This window comes from Notolepis coatsorum (genome assembly GCF_963971535.1).
Source record: "Notolepis coatsorum genome assembly, chromosome: 17".
NCBI classification, from domain to species: Eukaryota; Metazoa; Chordata; class Actinopteri; order Aulopiformes; family Paralepididae; genus Notolepis; species Notolepis coatsorum.
The window spans coordinates 37,266,784-37,286,519 of record NC_140181.1 but is presented as its reverse complement, the minus strand read 5'-3'; the positions used below and the strand labels follow the sequence as shown (position 1 = coordinate 37,286,519).

Below are 19,736 nucleotides of genomic sequence, written 5' to 3'. Positions count from 1 at the left end.
ATACAGCTACCATAACATTATCTAAAAGATAGAAACAATGGTTCATGTTTAGTACATTTCAGAAGTCAACAACTTGTCACCTACTTCACTTAACGTTCATAGACTATTGATATGGATTGACACACTTAACCTCTTAAGCCCTAGCCATATTTTCAGAAAATTCACCTAAAAATACATACCTAAGTAAATGGAAGATTGCTCCACTTCTACAATGTCCATTTGCATGGTATTTGTTCTTGGTATCTAGGGACATCTATGGATCTCAGGAAATGTATTCCCAGTGTCGGAAATATTGTGACTGTTACTATGATTGAGTAAATTGTAATGAACCAAAGGAGAATATCAAATGTATTTTTTCTTTTTTCATCTTTGACGGTGAATAACACCATGTTAACATTGACCAGACGTGAAGAATGTTCACTGAGCTCATTCAGCACCTTCTTGAGATCAAGTGTACAAAAGATCTAAGGGCAGATGATTTACAGGGGGTTTTGTAGATACAGTACTGAATTTTGCCATCCGATTTTAAATATGAATATAGAATATCAGGCCTATGAATGACCTTATAATGGCCAAATCACACATCTATGGATCGGGCCAAATCTCTTTCCAATGGCAGAGTTCAATCTGGATTTAGTACCACCAGTCGCCTGTGACAGGGCAGCAAAGTCTGTGAATGAAATCTACTGTAAGTACAGTTACTTTTTTGTAATGTACATAGCACCGGCATTTTTCATCAGATTGAGATGCGTTTTTTTTTAGACATTCACAGAAAGGTAACGAAACTAACTAAGTTCTATTTTATGGCAATAACATTCAGGTTTGTTCGACCCGTGAGATATGATCCAGAGAATAACGTTTAAAAAAAAGTTCACGCTAGAAGTCAGATGATTGACAGGGGCTGGCGTGAGCTGGAAAGTGTAGTTTTATGAAATTCGAAAGCCCATCGAAAGCCCTCGGCTTCTTCTTAAAATACTACACACACGTATGACAGCCTCCTTTATTTCTGTCTAATTCATCCGGTTTCCGCCGGGATGCGCCGAGATATTTATGAACTCATATTTAGCTAATAACACTTAAAACCATTGGTAAACAAACATAGTGCTAAAAATATACACGTTGACTGCTGTTTTGATAGGGTTAGGGTCTTTACTCTTGGCTACATTTGGAGAAAAAAAACGCTGTATTGATCTATTTATGGCGTGAAATAAATCTTGTACCGGTACCGGTCGAGCTTAAGAGGTTAAGAATAAAGTAACAGCCAAACTGAGTTAGTCTCACCTTATAATGATCTTCATGACTCCAGTACTTGTGGCCATTGAAACCAGCCTGCCTGGCTGACTGGTTTACAGGCTGGCTGACTGGGTTGTTGGTTGATTTGATTGGTTGATTAGTTGATTGATTGTTTGATTGATTGGTTGGTTGGTTGATTGGTTGACCATCAGAATGACTGACAGACTGGCTCAGAGGGACTATGTAGTTGCATTGCTCAGGACAGTCTGAACGGGGAGCCAGTTAACAAGCTTCACAGCTGAAGATCTGAGAGAAGAGGAGAAGATAGGATGAGAAGGAGTGTTAACTTATGACAGGTCTACACAACTAGTAACAACTCTGCCTCATTAATACCAAACTCTGGAGAGGTGGTTTTGGACAGTAGCTAAGCTAGTGGTCCTCAGCTCCCATTAATTTATGCTAAGCAAGGCTAGCTTTGTACTGAATAGAAATTGGTATCTATCTTGACTTGACACACACACACACACACACACACACACACACACACACACACACACACACACACACACACACACACACACACACACACACACACACACACACACACACACACACACACACACACACACACACACACACACAACCCCTTGACCTCTCCCTCCAGCTTTATGGATGTCCCTGAGAACAGGAAGCAGGAAGCAGGAAATGGCTGATGATGGAGGAAACATAGAAGGGAGAACATTCTCACAGAAAGAGACATAGAGAGAGAGAGAGAGACATAGAGAGAGACATAGAGAGAGATACATAGAGAGAGAGACATACACACAGAGAGACAGACAGATAGAGACAGAGAGAGAGAGAGAGAGAGAGAGAGAGAGAGAGAGAGAGAGAGAGAGAGAGAGAGAGAGAGAGAGAGAGAGAGAGAGAGAGAGAGAGAGAGAGAGAGAGAGAGAGAGAGAGAGAGAGAGAGAGAGATTACCAAGCTATCTTCTTGGAGAACATGAACAACTCTGACCTTTCGGGCAAAGTTTGTGTTAAAATACCACAATGTCAGAGAGACCACTGTGAATGATATACAATTAAGAAAGACATTGACACGGTACAGACTGAGTGGACATAGCCTAGCCATAGAAACAGGCCGTCACAGGCAGAACTGGCTGCCCAGAGAGGCCAGGCTGTGTTCACTTTGCCATCAGGGGGATGTTGAGACAGAACCTCACTTCCTACTATACTGTGAGAAATATAAGGATCTAAGAGAAGTTTTCTTTGATAAAATAAATAAAATGTATCCACAGTTTATCCATCTCCCTGATCATCAAAATATGTTATATATGTGTGGGGAGAAAAGTCAGTGTACAGCATTAGCTGCAAAATATGTAGATGGTTGTCACACAATAAGAGAACAAGCTTTGTAAATACATGTATCTGAGTGGCTACACTTGTAAAATGACTACCCGATTGAATGATTATTTTGTAATTGAATATGTTTCTGTTGATTGTCTTTACTGTTATTACTAATATTATGGTATTTTATTGCTTAATATATATGTTATTGTTTGTATGTTGAACTTGCTTTGGCAATAAGTATGTTAATATTTCATGCCATGAATTGAATTGAGAGAGAGAGAGAGATACATAGAGAGACAGAAAGAGACATAGAGAGACAGACAGAGAGAGATAAATAGAGACACAGAGAAAGTGACATAGAGAGACATAGAGACATAGAGAGAGATATATATATTGAGACATAGATAGAGACATAGAGAGAAAGACATAGAGATAAACATAAATAGACAAGGAGAGACAGAGAGAGATACATAAAGAGAGAGGGATAGAGAGACATAGAAAGAGAGAGAGACAGAGTGACAGTGTTTATATATGTGACAATGTTATTAAAATCAGCTGCAGTTTACTATATTGAGAACTAATGCAGACTCACCTGAAATAGAAACACAGTTACACAATATGTTGCTGTATTTCTACTTTGTGTGGCTCTGCCCACCAACACATTTATTTCTATCCATCTGTTTATTTATTAGTTTATTTATTTTTATATTTTGTTCTGAGTATTTCTATGTTTGTGTGGTTTTGAGTGAAATCATATATCATATGAAATGAAAGATTGTTAATAAAAAACACAGAGACACGCTCTCTCAGCCATAATACGTATTTTACTTAACTGGAAGTAGGCTACCCCTCCTTTCTTTAAAGGAACACGCCAACATTATGGGAAATTAATGCGCTTACCATCTTCTCCAGAGTCAGACAAGAAGATAGATACCAATTTCCTCTCATTGGTGCATTCAGTAGAAAACTATCCGGCTGCAAGATAGACTAGCTTAGCACAAATTAATGGAAGTGGATACGGACCAAACTCTGGAAAGGTGGTTTTGGACAGTAGCTAAGCTAGTGGTCCGTATCCGCTTCCATTAATTTATGCTAAGCTAGGCTAGCTTTGTACTGAATAGAAATTGGTATCTATCTTGAATTGACACACACACACACACACACACACACACACACACACACACACACACACACACACACGCGCGCACACGCACACACATCCAGAGAAGCCAAAACCCAAATTGCCTCCCTCTCCTCTTTTTTCCCCAAATTACCTCTCCTCCTCCCCCATCTCTCCTACTCTCCTCAACCCTCGTCCTCCCCCTTCTCTCATCTCCTGCTCTCCTCAACCCTCTTCCTCTCCTCAACTCTCCTCAACCCTCCTCCCCCTCCTGTTCTGCCCTCCCAAACCCCCCTCCTTTCTCACATTCCAGTGTTCTGTTGGGGCTTGTAGCCTGCAGCAGAAACCACCTCTCTCCTCTCCTCTCTTCTCCTCTCCTGTCCTCTCCCCTCCTCTTCTCTCATCTCTTCTCCTCTCCCATCCCATCTTCTACTCTTAATTGATTGATTGATTGAAAACTTTATTAACAGATTGCAGAATGGGTACAGTACAGTACAGCTCAATACATACAATTGTACGTACACTGTACACTGTACAAGCAAAACTGTACATTGGAATATTGACAAAGCCATACTTGGTAATTTACTGTACATTGGAGGGGGTTGGGTTAGGACATTTGCAGGGGCCAGTTTAGAATTGCAGTCTCCCATAGGTGTTCTTTGAGAGTGGTTTTGAAAGTGGGTAGTGATTCACATTCCTTTACAGCTTTGGGTAGGGCATTCCACATTGATGTGGCATAATTGCGAAACGTGTTTAGTCCCTTGTTTGAGCCGAATCTGGGTTTAACATGATTTGTGGAGCTCCCTCTGGTGTTGTGGTCGTGGTATTCACTGACCTTTGGGAAGTATTTTGACATGTACATGGGTACCTTAGTGGTGTAGTGTATCTTGTAGACCAGGCCCATTGCAAGTTGCTGTACTCTGTCGTCTACTCTAAGCCATCCTAGGTGGCTCTCCTGTCCCCTCCTCTCCTCTCTTCTCCTCTCCTGTCCCCTCCTCTCCACTCCCATCATCTCTTCTCCTCTCCTGTCTCCTCTTCTCTCCTGTCCCCTCTTCGCCTGTCCCCTCCTCTCTCCTGTCCTCTCTTCTCCTGTCTCCTCTTCTCTCCTGTCACCTCATCTCCTCTCCTGTCCTCTCTTCTCCTCCCCTGTCCCCTCTTCTCCTCTCCTCTCTTATCCTCCCGTCCCCTCTCCTCCTCTCCTGTCCTCTCTTCTCCTCTCCTGGCTGTCTCCTCTTCTCTCCTGTCCTCTCTTCTCCTCTCCTGTCTCCTCTTCTCTCCTGTCCCCTCTTCTCCTTGCCTAGACTTGTCCTTACAGTAATATCTCCAAGACTAAATGTATTGTGCTGGGAACAAGGCACAGGTTATCTACAAATCCAAAGCTTCATTTAAACTTGTGTAATTCAGCAGTTCAACAAGTTGAAAGTACTAAACTCCTTGGAGTGATGCTGGATTGCACTCTGTCTTGGTCTCAGCATATTAATTATATTGTTTTAAAAATGGGAAGAGCAATTGGTATTTCCAGGAAATGTGCTTCTTTTGTTGCCCGTCCCCTTTTATGTCAGATAGTGCAAAGTTTAGTTTTATGTCATCTTGACTATTGCTCTGCGATGTGGTCATCTGCTGCCAGTGGTGACCTCAGGAAGCTCCAGGTGGTCCAGAACAGGGCAGCACGGTTGGTACTGGGCTGCTCACTAAGGTCTAATGTGAGCCGTATGCATGCCCGCCTCTCTTGGCTTAACGTTGAAAATAGATTGTCTTTTAATATACTTGTGCTGTTCAAGTTGGTCATGAGCAGTAAGACTCCTGTTTTTATACATAATCAGATTGTTTTTAGTAATACTGTGCACGAGCATTACACTAGAGGTTCCAGTAGTGGGCAGCTTGAATTGCCAGGTCCTAGAACCAGCGCTCTGGGGAGATCTTTTATTTTTAGAGCATTAACTCTGTGGAATGGCCTGCCTCGGAACCTCTGCTGCATTTACAGTAGATTCACTTTTAAAAAGAATCTTAAATTGTTTTTAAATTGTTTTTAACACTGTAAAGTAATTTTTTGTTTTTGTTTTACACTAATGTAATTTTAGCTATATTAATTGTTACAGTAGGTTCATTATGCATTGTGTGTACTGACTTTTAATAATTTTGTTTTTTGCAATAGTGATTGTTTTTGTGTGTTTTTTTGTGTGTGGACCCCAGGAAGACTAGCTGGTTGCTATCGCACCAGCTAATGGGGATCTCTAATCAAATCAAATCAAATCAAATCAAATCAAATCCTCTCCTGTCTCCTCTTCTCTCCTGTCCCCTCTGCTCCTCTCCTGTCCTCTCTTCTCTTCTCCTCCCCTGTCCCCTCTCCTCCTCTCCTGTTCCCCCCTCTCCTCTCCTGTCCTCTCTTCTCATCTCCTCTTCTTTTTTCTCATCTCCTGTCCTATCTTCTCTTCTCCTCTCATGTAGCCTATAGCAGAAACTACCTCTCTCTTCTCTCACTCCTCCTCTCATCTTCTCTCTCTCTCTCTCTTATGTCAACATACAAAAAGACCAAAACCAACAATACATTCCCCCTACTTACAAGTCTGGTCCGTCCAGCCAACACCACATTATAGCTCATGTCCAGAAGCCATAGAACTCCATTGTTCTCCAATAACCACTAAAACAAGTCACAGAGGGCGGTTAGGTGGCGTAGCGGAGATTGCGTTCGTCACCAACCCCGAAGCTGTGAGCTGGATTTGCCTGTTCGAATCCAGCTCACAGCTCCGGGGTTGTCACCAGCTTGGCTGGCCGTTCACACTAATACAATTGGCTGTATTAGAGGGTGGGAGAAGCTGGCGGGGTGGGTCCGGGTCGTTGTAAACAGCGACTCCTACAGTTCGGTCGGGGCGCCTGCTAAGCGTGGATAGGACCTGAGTGGGATAGTGTGATCCTTCCACACGCTACGCCCTCTCGGGGAGGATCCGCGCTGCCAGGTGAAAAGAAGCGGTTGATTGGCTGGACGTGTGTCGGAGGAAGCACGTGATAGCCTCCACTCTCCCAGATGATCTGACTGTGGGGGGTAAGTGCGCAGCGACCAGGAAGGGATTGGGAATTGGCATACGACTAACATTGGGATGGGAGAAAAATCGGAGGAAATGGAGGGGGAAAAAGATCAAGAAAAAAAAGTCACAGAGCTGTTCTGGTCAGTATAATTCATCATAGGTGAACACGAGCATCATAATTTTTTTCAGGAATTACTTAATGAAGTGACAGCGATCGCCTCAAGTCTGCCTGAACCGGAACTACTGTCGGGGCAACTTGCTCCCTGCTTGAAAACAACACCACTTTCCGACAACGGCCTGGCCACGAATCAAACCCACAACCTTGTTTTTTTTTGATCCAATTTTTTTATTATTACCTACATGAAACAAGACAACACATTAATCACAATCACAATACACAGAACTTCACAGGAAAATAACAAAACAATAATAATACAGAATATAACAATTTATAAATTATAAAGACAAAAAGAAAAGAAAACAGAGTTCAACCTTTTTAAATTTTAAATTCAAAATTCCAGGGGTACTATCTAATAGATGACCAAATAGCGAAGAACTAGCTAAATAGCTGCCCCCCAATAAAATCCCTAGTTAAATTCAAGACATCACAAAAGACAAGACAGACAAGACATTTCCTCCTCCCCCTCCCACGAGACCGCCGGACTCCCCCGAACAAGCACCCCAACCCCGCTCAGCCGCACACGGCGGTCCTAACCTTCTCAGCTGCTGCGAACCACAGGTCAATCCCAGCCTGCCCTATCCCAATCACCCGCGCCGTGGATATCTCAAGATAGATCACATCCAACAGTGTTAGGGACCAGTTAATCAATGTGAGCTTCTCAGGCTCCTTCCATCTCATTGCTATTAGCTTCTTCGCCGCTGTGACGCCCGCTAGGACAACCCTTTTCAGTTGTACGGACGCGGGTAGTGTTGTTATATCGTTCAGGAGTAGCGTAACAGCTGTGAATGGGATAGTTAAGCCACACAGATCTGAAAGTTTGTCCGTTATTGACCTCCAGTAGCGGGCCACTGGTGGGCAATCCCAATACATATGCATGTAAGTGCCAGTGGCCTTTTGAGAGCACAAAGTGCACCGAGAGTCGGTTATCAGTCCCATAGCAAATAGCTTCCTAGGTGTAAGATAGGTCCTATGAATATAATTAAAATTAATTTGCTGGTGATTGGGGTTGCGGGAAGACAATGCCACATTTGCCCAAACATCATCCCAGTCAAACTCGGGGTCCAACTCCGGGATATCCACACGCCAGATTGTATCCAATGATACGTTTTTATACGTGGATTGAATTAAGAGCGTATAAAAGTCTGAGACAAACCCTCTGGAGGTCGTCCTGTCCACTATGAGCCTGAGGAAGGGGTGTGGTTGCAAAGCTTGAGCCCACGGCACGCCATGCGCCCTCAGCGCTGACCTTAGTTGAAGGTAAAGAAAGAAGGACTCGCCGGGAAGATCATAAAATTCACTTAAGTCCTGAAACGCACGGAGGCCGTTCTTATCATAAATATCCTCCAGAGTATGAACCCCCCTCCTTTGCCATTGAGGAATATTAACCGGCTTGTGCCCAACAAGTAATTCCTAGTTATTAAAAATTGGAGAGTCCAGGTGCCACGGGCATTTAACCCCACACAACTTCTGTACATTACGCCACGTCTGGATCACGTGAGTTATGATCGGTCCATACCTCAGTCGGCATTTCGAAATAGGGACAGTGGAGTACACCACATCCTACAATCTTAGCGGTGAGACCGCCGCCGCTTCTAAGGAGCACCAAGATACAGCATCTACAGGGTCTAGCCAGCACATCAGAGCTCTCAGTGAAAAGGACCAGAAATAAAGCTTAAAATCAGGGATTGCAAGGCCCCCATCTTGTTTCCTACGTTGAGTAGTAGCTTTTTTGATTCTCGGGCGTTTGTTATTCCAGATAAACTTAGATACCATCGATTGTACCTAGCGCCAGTGGTCTATTGGAGGGGGCAGGGGGAGCATTGAGCTAACAAAATGTATCCTAGGCAGGACGTTCATTTTGATTATGGAAGCTCGGGCTTGTAAGGAGTTAGGAAGGGACGGCCATCTGTCTAGATCCTGGCGTATTTTATCATAAGTACCCGTGAAGTTGAACTTAGTAGTTTGACTCAGCGTGGGGAATATCTCTATGCCTAAGTATTTAAAATGTTCCACTAAGGGGATATCAGCTGGTAGTCGCACCGCTTTGGCCAGCTCATTGAGAGGTAGGCAGGCTGATTTGTTCCAGTTAATCTTAAAGCCTGACAATTTATCAAAGTCGTCAATTATTCCCAATAATTTTGTGGCCGACCGGGAAGGGTCATCCATAAAAATCAGTAGGTCATCCGCATAGAGAGCAATTTTGTGTGGTGTATTATTGATCATTATGGGGACGATGTCCTCCGATTGCCTAATAAATTGGGCCAATGGTTCGAGGGAAAGCGTGAATAGTCCTGGGCTCAGAGGACAACCCTGTCTAGAAGATCGGGAGACTGGGAAAAGTGTGGAACAGTTTTTGCCTGTCAGTATCATTGCCGACGGCGAGGCATACAGGACTTTAATCATATGAATAAAATTCTTTCCAAGACCCATGACCTCAAGTACCTTCCACAGGTATGACCATTCTAGTCTGTCAAACGCCTTCATGGCATCCAAAGACAGAACTGTGGACGGAGCTGTATTGTCTTTACTGTTATCGACTACATGCAACAGCCTCCTAAGATTATCTGCAGCCAGGCGCCCCGGGATAAAACCAGTTTGATCGCAGTGTACCAATACCGTCATAAATCTCTGCAGGCGGCGGGCCAGCACCTTGACAAACACTTTTAAATCGGCCCGAGAAGACTCAAGGGCCTATAGCTACCACAATCATTGGGATCTTTGTCCTTCTTGAGAAGTAAAGAAAGCAACGCCATGTTGACATCTCTTGAGAACTCCCCTTGTTCGATAGCGTAATTGATCATATCGAGCATCAATGGACCCAGTTGGTCCCAGAAAGCTAAATACACCTCGGGTGGAATACCATCCCAGCCTGGTGCCTTACCCCTCTGCATTTCAGCAATCGTCTCCCTTAGTTCCATAAGAGTGATCGGTTTCCCCAGTTCCTTAGCCTCTTCCTCAGAAATGTGGGGTATCTCAAGCCCGCCAATGAACGATTCAAATTTAGAGTTGTCGAGATTAACCTCTGAGCTATATAACTGTGAGTAAAACTCTTTAAAAGTGTCGTTGATCTTTTTCGAATCAGTAGTGACTGTACCGTGTCGCGTCTTGATCGAGGGGATATCCGAGAAATGATCATTCGAGCGTATTTTCATTGCCAATAGATGGCTAGGCCTGGAGCCGTGAAAGTAGTAATTTTGCCTTGTCCTATGTATCAAGAACTCAGACTGTTGTTTAAGTATGGAGTTTATTTCTTTCTTGACTATCTTACGTTGTGTGTCGTTCACTATAGTTAGTTTGCAAAGATGCGTATAGGTCCGCATATAATGTTTCCAGTCCTTCTAGTTTTTTTGACCGGGATTTATGCAAATTGGAGGCGAAAAGTGTGACATGACCCCTGATAAATCCTTTCAATGCGTTCCATAGGACCCTGGGGTCATCGACCGTGCCAACATTGATCTGCAAGAATTCAGCTAGTTTACTCCTGAACTCAGAACAGAAATCATCGTTCTTTAATAAGGTTGAGTTAAAACGCCACCTGGGAGCTCTCATGGAGAGCCTGCCAAAGGTTGCCACAAGGAAAATCCCCTTGTGGTCCGAGAGAGCCAGGGGAACCAATGAGACGTCGAAACTATCAAACATATTAGGGGATGCGAATGCATAGTCTATTCGAGAGAAGGTTTTGTGTCTGGCTGACAGGTGAGAGTAATCCTTGAGGGTGGGATTGGATAAGCGCCATAGGTCTCCTGAGGGCCTTAGAGGACCGTTTTTGGTCGCTTGTTTCAGAGGACCCGGACCTATCCATCTCCGCATCCCAGCACGCATTAAAATCGCCACCCACAATGAGAGCGTATCCAGTAAGTTCCAACATATTCTTCGTGATTGTATTATAGAACGCTGAATCAAATGTGTTAGGGGCATACAATGCTATTATTGCCATCTTCCTATGAGAGAACTCAACTTTTGCTATAGTAATCCTTCCCTCCGTGTCCGACCACACATCCAGGACTTTGATATCAAGGTTACGTCTTGTAACTATGACGACTCCTTTCGTCTTATCATCGGCTGAGGATGAGGAGATAACGTGATATTGTCGATTTGCTAGCCTTGACACATCACCCACCAATAAATGCGTCTCACTAAGGAGAGCAATGTCAATATTTCTTCTCTTCAATAACCAAAGGACACTGGCACGCTTGTGTGGGGCGTTAAGACCCCCTGCGTTCCAAATTAAAATATTCAATTTAGCCATGGCCGAGTTTGTCTAAATGCGTAGAGAACATACCAGTGCAGCCAGGCTGAGTACAGAGTTCCCTCTGCTGAAGCCTGTTCAGCTTGACAATGATGGGCCTCGGCTCTTTGTTCACTCCAGGACTGGTCCTGCCCGCTCTGTAGGCCGACTCACATACGGGAGGGGTGGGGAGGACATCTTTCCCCAGTATTTCTTGCAGCAATTCCGGCATGGTCTCCGAGAGACGGCCTCCCTCGTTGCCCTCCGGTACACCAACAATCCTGATGTTGTAGCGTCTCTCCCGGGACTGCATTTCCACAATTACCGACTGTAGTTTGGCAACTTCAGCCTGCCTAGCCAGCAGGGAGGTCTCCAGACCCGCTATCCTCTCGCCTTGTAGTGAGGCCTCTGTCGTTAGCGTGGCTAGTTCATTAGCATTAGCCGAGGAGACAACGTGCAGCGACTCCATCTTGTCTCTCAACGGGTCTACCGCCAACCTAATTTCCTCTGACATCTCTCGATGAAGGTTATCAAAAAATTCCGCCTGCACTTTTCTTTGTGTTTCAGCGAAGCGTGTCTCAAAGTCTGCATGGAGTTTGGTCATGACCGAGAGTACAGCTTCGCTTATCTCATTGATACCGGGCGACGGCGCGGTCAGGCCCGGTGGCAGTTTGCTGGCTGGGGCGCTCATGGATCTGGTCTCCACCACCGACATCGCAGAAAGTTGAAAAAAGTCGACGACAGTAGTTGAAACTCGACGACTCAACAAGCAGACAAATAACAAATAAAAATAAAATAAAGACTAATGGGGAGAAAAGTATATTTCGCACGATAGAAGGGAGCTCACGTGAAACACGTCTACTCCATGATCGCCTAGCTCCGCCCTCCAAACCCACAACCTTGTGATGATGAGCTGGAGCCTGGCTGGCAGACACATTCCCCCTAATTGAGAATGCAAAGAGCTATGATATGCAAATAGTCAGCAGCTTATATTCTTTCAAGACATGTAAATACCTACACAGCTTTATCTGTAGCTGAACCTAAAAGTGTCAAGTTACCACATACTAGACCATGATAGTCTATTAGTGACATCACACATGCAATTCAGATTTTAGAGAAGTACAGAGAAGCTCTCCCTCTCCAGGGGAAGAATGTGAAAAAAGGAGCTCTAGTGACTAGTTCTGCACAAATAACAATTTGTATAGTCAAAGTCACAAATAACAATCTGTATAGTCAAAGTCACAAATAACAATCTGTATAGTCAAAGTCACAAATAACAATATGTACAGTCAAAGTCATGCCTCCAAGAGTTAGTAACAATCTGTATAGTCAAAGGCATGCCTCCAAAGGTTAACCTAATAACAATATGTACAGTCAAAGTCATGCCTCCAAGAATTAATAACAATCTGTATAGTCAAAGTCATGCCTCCAAGAGTGAATAACAAGCTGTATAGTCAAAGGCATGTCACCAAGAGTTACCAATCTGTAGTCAATGTCATGCCTCCTAGAGTTAATAACAATTTGTATAGTCAATGTCATGCGTCCAAGAGGAGTTAACCTTAAAACATGTTTTTGAGTGGAGGGGAAAACATAACACACAGCGGAGTGGAACTAATAAAGTAACATATAACACACAGTGGAGTGGAACTAATATACTTAACACATAACACACAGCGGAGTGGAACTAGTATATAGTAACACATAACACACAGCGGAGTGGAACTAATATATAGTAACACATAACACACAGCGGAGTGGAACTAATATGCAGTAAGACATAACATACAGTGGAGGGTAACTAATGAAGTAACACATAACACACAGTGGAGATTAACGAATACAGTAACACATAACACACAATTGAGGGGAACTAATATATAGTAACACATAACTAAACACAGTGGAGGGGAACTAATATATAGTAACACGTAAAACACAATGGAGATTAACTAATATACAGTAACACATAAACACATAACACACAATGGAGGTGTTGGAGCCATATTGACCCAATTTGAGTTTAATGGGAAACATGTAACATAATATATATTTTGATTTATGGATTATATTAATAATTGATATGAAATTGTATTTACCCCTGTATGATTTAAATTAATCTTGAAATAGATATTACCTGGACACTTATCTGTTGATGACTGTGGGGGCGTGGCATAGATTCACTCATAGATGCACCCCCCCCCCCTTTGGGAGTCTTCAAATCAGTGAATGAACTGTCTGACAGCTGAGTTAGACAGCGGCGTTTGGTGTGCAATAGTTTTTCGACCGCATCAAGCCAGACCAATTATATCATTTACTTTGTCAAGATCCTGTTCGATATTATTTTATTTAGTATAGCAAAGTCAACCGGAGTTTATGTTTAATAAATGTCAATCTACTTACATCCTCTCTGAGTGCTTTATGATGAATGCGCGTCGGCCAAATCTGCAACTAACTCCAGTGGCTAAATGGAAATTTATGAAGGATTAGCCACTTCAGGAGGGGAACTAATATATAGTAGTAACACATGAAACAGTGTAGGGGATCTAATATACAGTAACACTGTATTTCACCTAGCAACAGACAACTGTCCACTCAGCTATTTCTGGGACCTACACACACACACACACGCGTGCACATGCACACGCACACACACACACACACACACACACACACACACACACACACACACACACACACACACACACACACACACACACACACACACAATTCTAATGTTATTTTCATGGCCCAGGAAACCAATCAATCAGTCATTGTGCATGATCTACTGTCACATAAAGCCATATAAACTTGTGATGCTCAGCTGATCAGCTGCTCTATTACAATGAACGGGATACTTTGTGGACCCAACATTTTTTGAGAGAGACACAGAGAGAGCGAAAGAGAGCGAGAGAGATAAAAAGAGAGAGAGAGAGAGGAGAGAGAGAGAGAGAGAGAGAGAGAGAGAGAGAGAGAGAGAGAGAGAGAGAGAGAGAGAGGAGTGGGTAATATGAATGATAGAAGGAGGAATGGAGAGGAGAGGATGAATGAAAATCCTTATGGAAGAGAGGGGGAAAGAGAGGGGGGATGCTAATTGAATCAGGATTTGAATATTGACAATGTCTAAGAGAAAGATATGGGGGTTGTCAGTTGTCACATATTATTTATTACCTAATCATATTGCCAGCCTACATTCCAACAGTAATTCGTTGTTTTTCCATTGTTTTCCAGGTATTGAGGAGCTAACATCAAGCTAACACCACTCTTGACTGTCTATGCCTTTGGTTACCTTGACATAGTCACCATGGTTTTATCCACAATGTCCCTGAAGGCTCTAAAGCAGGCTAACTCTATTACTGTATGTTCCAGGTATTAGCCTGTTCCTATCCTACCATAACAATACTTTATAGTAGGTTAACTCTATTACTGTATGTTCCAGGTATTAGCCTGCTCCTATCCTACCATAACAATACTTTATAGTAGGTTAACTCTATTACTGTATATGTTCCAGGTATCAGCCTGTTCCCATCCTACCCTACCAATACTTTATAGCAGGCTAACTCTATAACTGTATGTTCCAGGTATTAGCAGGTTAGGCATAACAAAAAATATTGTTTGTTTCCTGTTGGTTGTCAGTTAAGGCCATGGGTAGGTAGGGAATTTATTTAATTTAAATTTTTATTTAATTCTTTCCCACGGCGACTATGGATAGGGAATTTCTTTATTTAATTAAATGTTCACAACAACATGGATGCATGTACTCTGCCAGCATGTTTAATATCCATAATACTAAAGGTTTGACTAAGATTTCTATGAAACTTTATAAAAAAAAAAATAATAATAATATTTTTTATTTTTATTTTTTTATAATTTTTTTTAAAAACTCATAAAATATATTGGGTCGCACCTAAATCGGCAGGGTCGGTCGGCAACCGGAAACAAACCATTATTTTCTTTAGGCCTTACCTCCTAGCAGGTCAAGATCTGTTTTGTATGCTAATGGTGGTGTAACAAGGTTTAAACCCCCCTGAGTGGAAATGTATTATATATATATTGTAAGGGACTGAGAGGAATGGTGATTGATGGCTTCTGCCTGTTGGCTCCTCCCAATGGAGAGAAGAGGACTGACAGCTTCACACATGCAGACCCACACATACAGCTGCCTCTCAATTAGCAATCAGCATGCCTCTCAAAGAGGACAGACAAAGAACCAAGACGAGTGTGTCTTGGTATGGAGAGTGAGAGCTCTTGGGAGACATCTAAAACCGTGAGTTGACCACAGCGGCCCGGGCCTAGTTAGGGACTGGACTACAGTAAAGGTAGTTAGGTGCTCCAATGGGAGCCAGTATGATTTTGTTTTGTTTAATTTTCTGTTTTACTTAAATAAATGCCCCTGGCCATTGTCCAGCGGGGAGCTATTTGACTGTGTTTGATTACTTGTACAACCATATTGCACCTTCCACCTACCACTGTCTGCTACCTTTGTTACAATATATATATATATATATATATATATATATATATATATATATATATATATATATATATATATATATATATATATATATATATACCACATCTGTACATACCTGCATATAATCCTTTTCACATATCTGTAGATACTATATCTCTACATATCCCTTACCTACTTACTCTTACTAGTTATGCTGCTAATAAGAGTAGGTAAGGGATGTGTATCTACAGGTATGTAAAAGGATTATATGCAGGTATGTACAGACTGATGTGGATATATATATAATATATATATATATATTAGGGGTGTAAAGGTACACGTATCCGTACCGAACCGAACAAGTTTCAGTGTGCACTGTACCGTACCGAACGGCTGTGTAGTGTACCGAACGAATACAACGGTATGTTAACACTTTGGTTGCCTTGGGTTAAATTCATGATATACCATAGATTGCCAGCTCTATTTGTCTATGGAGAAGTACCCCTTCTTTGCAGGGCTATAACTTTTTAAATGCTATTGCTACATTGCCATTATTAGGGCCCATTCAAAGTCCTATATGTATTGTTCATTGTGTAGCAACGTTAAACTTTTTCATTCACATATTCATAGTAAAGTATGGTCTAATGTATAAGTATGTTTTCATCTCTTTCTGCAGCTTTCTCCAGAACGTGATCTATAGCCCCAAATGCATTATATTGATGATGCAATACAGTTTTATGGCAATCAGCGCGATATAAAAAATTCCAACTAGACGTACTTCTAGAAGTTACTACACGTCATCTGATGTTGACCGGATGGGCTAGGGGGCGTTTATAATTCCGTGGGCAGCGTTATACCAATCATCTAATGTGGGTCAAATGTTGATAATAGCAGTTAGTATCGAAGACGGTAACGTTACACGCTGAAACTCACCCCAGTCTCCGCGTGCCGTTGGGCGATCATCGTAGAGTTGAAATCTTATCATTATGGGATGTAAATTTACCCGGTCCATCTCCAGCTTGTATAATGGTATATACGTCCAAATCATGTTGTTTATCGAGTTATTGGCAATCGATCACTGTGTAGTGTGACGAGCCAGAGTCCCGGGACCTATAGCGAGCGCCCGGAAGTACTACGGACGTCTAGCACAACCTCTATGCCACTTCCTGTTAAAGCGATTGCGCCGATCGGCCACCAGATGGCGCTCCTGAACCGCCAGAGAGCTCAGTGGGTCCTGCTGGTGGATCTCAGGCCAGCGGAGGGGACATATGAATCCGATCGCAGATTTTTGAAATATTGATATAAGGACGCTGTATAGCGTCCTCCGGCAACTTGAGCATGGCCCGCAATGACGTCAAAACACGTTTCATGGCAGTCAAAGTGTTAACCACTAACGACCGCCCACCAGGGCTGTTTTTTTTTCACAATCTAATATAATTATTATAATTTTTTACAAGTCGATTTATTAATTTCAATATAGAATATTTGTTGACAGCCCTACAAGTACAATTAGTTACTGCACACTACATCACCCCTGAGTGGAACATGGAAAGCCAAACTTTCCCCCACTGTACCGAAAACCGTACCGAACCTTGACTTCAAAACAAAACCGAGGTACGTACCGTTTGTGTACCGTTACACCCCTAATATATATATATATATACAGGTTAATAATAAATATATATGGTATATACAGCATTATTGTACATGCTATCATACAGAGTTATGGGTTATATTATATGCATTAGCTTCCAGTGTATATGAAAACCTATCCCATAACATGGTAAACTAGCAGATAGAGGCATAATCCAACAACTACCACTGAAGTACCCTTGAGCAAGGCACTGAACCCTCAACAGTGTTTGAGCTGATTGGGCAACAGTGGACTGTGGTTGTACTGGGCGCGTAAAGATTTTGCCCAACCCACTTGGGCAAAATCTTTACGCGTACTGGGCAGCTCCTAGTGGTGACCAATCAGAACACGCCTGAAGCCGACCAATCAGAACACGCCTGAAGCCGACCAATCAGAACAAGCCTGAAGCCGACCAATCAGAACACGCCTGAAGCCGACCAATCAGAACAAGCCTGAAGCCGACCAATCAGAACACGCCTGAAGCCTACCAATCAGAACACGTCTGAAGCTGACCAATCAGAACACGCCTGAAGCTGACCAATCAGAACACACCTGAAGCCTACCAATCAGAACACGCCTGAAGCTGACCAATCAGAACACACCTGAAGCTGACCAATCATAACAGACCTGAAGATGGCTAAATAGAACACACCTGAAACGGATCAATCAGAACACACCTAATGCTGACCAATCGGAACACACCTGACACTGACCATCGGAACACACCTGACGCTGACCAATCAGAACATACCTGAAGATATCTATCTATAGATAGACAAACAGACAGACTTAAGGATGCTGGTTGACAACATTAAGTCAACAGAGCAGGACCAGAGCTCATTCAGACAGGAAGCTATTCTCTAACATGATATGACAATCATGTATTCGTCTGTCTGTCCTACCAATTTCAAAGTTCAAACCATCTGACTACAATCTAACAGGCAACATATGCCAACATATTCTAAATAGTGATTATAGGATCACACACTGAAATCCAGGGTCACAGGGTTCATTCACTTTCGATTAAATTACTTCAGGAAGTGTATTACCAAATCAGATACTGAACAACTCTTCTGGCCTGAAGAAAAAATACTATCCAACAAGTAAATGAGAATCACCAGCGTGACCAGCCAGTAAACTACTTTCTTCAAATGTTCAATGGATTGAACGGAATTGATCCCAATCCTGTTGCAATTGATAATTCACCTCAATTATACATGATAATTCACCTCATACTGCAATTATACATGATAGCTCCCCTCTCACACTGCAATTATACATAATTCACCTCATACTGAAATTATACATGATAATTCACCTCTTATACTGCAATTATACATGATAATTAACCTCATACTGCAATTATACATGATAATTCACCTCTTACACCGCAATTATACATGATAATTCACATCTCATACTGCAATTATACATGATAATTCACCTCTCACACCGCAATTATACATGATAATTCACATCTCATACTGCAATTATACATGATAATTACCTCATACTGCAATTATACATGATAATTAACCTCATACTGCAATTATACATGATAATTCACCTCTTACACTGCAATTACATAATAATTCACCTCTCATACTGCAATTTATACGGTATACAGCATTATTGTACATGCTAACATATTTTGAGAGCAGAAATGAGTGTTGACAGATTAAATAGTTACCTAGTGTCTGCTTAGCAGCTAACCAGATGAAATTGTTGTCATACATTGTGTTCAGTGTTTAGACTACAGGCTCCTACAGTATGTGGTTCCTAACAGAGAGTCCAGCCCCTATGCCTGTAACCCAGTCGGTCTCAGGCAGAACAAAAGCAAAGTCACACTTGTGGAAAGTTGGACATTAAAACAGCAGAACAAAGTCTTTACAATTACAGACAGTCCAGTTGTTACCAGTCAAGGAGCCACAACACAGTGTCTATCACTAACACTATTTCAACCAAATGTCTTTATTTTTCCTGACAAGGAATAAAACGCATATGCTTTTGCAAAACACAATTTGGATTCAACTTGTAGGCTACATCAACGATTTTCCCCACAGGACTGACATTTTAATCACGTCTACTTGCTTACCGCGTCACCGTCTAGTCCTGTCTTCTTGTCGGAGTCAGCTGGGACAGGTATACAAAACATACAGAGAGACAGACAGGCAGAGACACCGACAGGGAGACGGACGGACAGACAGACAGACAGACGGGAGCGGGTTGGAGCCTGCATTGACCGATACGCTTAAAGCACAGGTATGTGGATTGTGGACCGTCTCCACTCACCAGAATAATCCCACAATAAAAGGTGTCTGAGCGATCAGAAATATCCACACAATAGATAATCTTCGCAGAGACAATCTGGTAAGCATGACGGTGTGCATGAAAAGTTAATTAAATCCCGTTTAAAGTCCGTTATCATTATCATCATATGGGAAACTGTAGCGGAGCGTCTCCACAACGATCTGCTGACTCCCCCTCCTCCCTCATCTCTCTCTCCAGTCTCCACCTC

General features: G+C 42.5%; 1 protein-coding gene across 2 annotated transcripts in view; it reads right to left on the bottom strand.

Annotated features, from left to right (window-relative positions):
• Positions 1 to 19,451, bottom strand: part of ccdc120a (coiled-coil domain containing 120a) — a 55,782-nt gene extending 36,331 nt beyond the window's left edge. For both annotated transcript variants that reach the window (XM_084333297.1, XM_084333298.1), the window contains exons 1-2: positions 19,314 to 19,451; positions 1,282 to 1,539 (exon numbers count right to left, since the gene is read on the bottom strand). The gene's annotated coding sequence lies outside the window, so the exon portion shown is untranslated. The remainder of the gene's footprint in view (positions 1 to 1,281; positions 1,540 to 19,313) is intronic.
• Between the last annotated feature and the right edge of the window lie 285 nt (positions 19,452 to 19,736).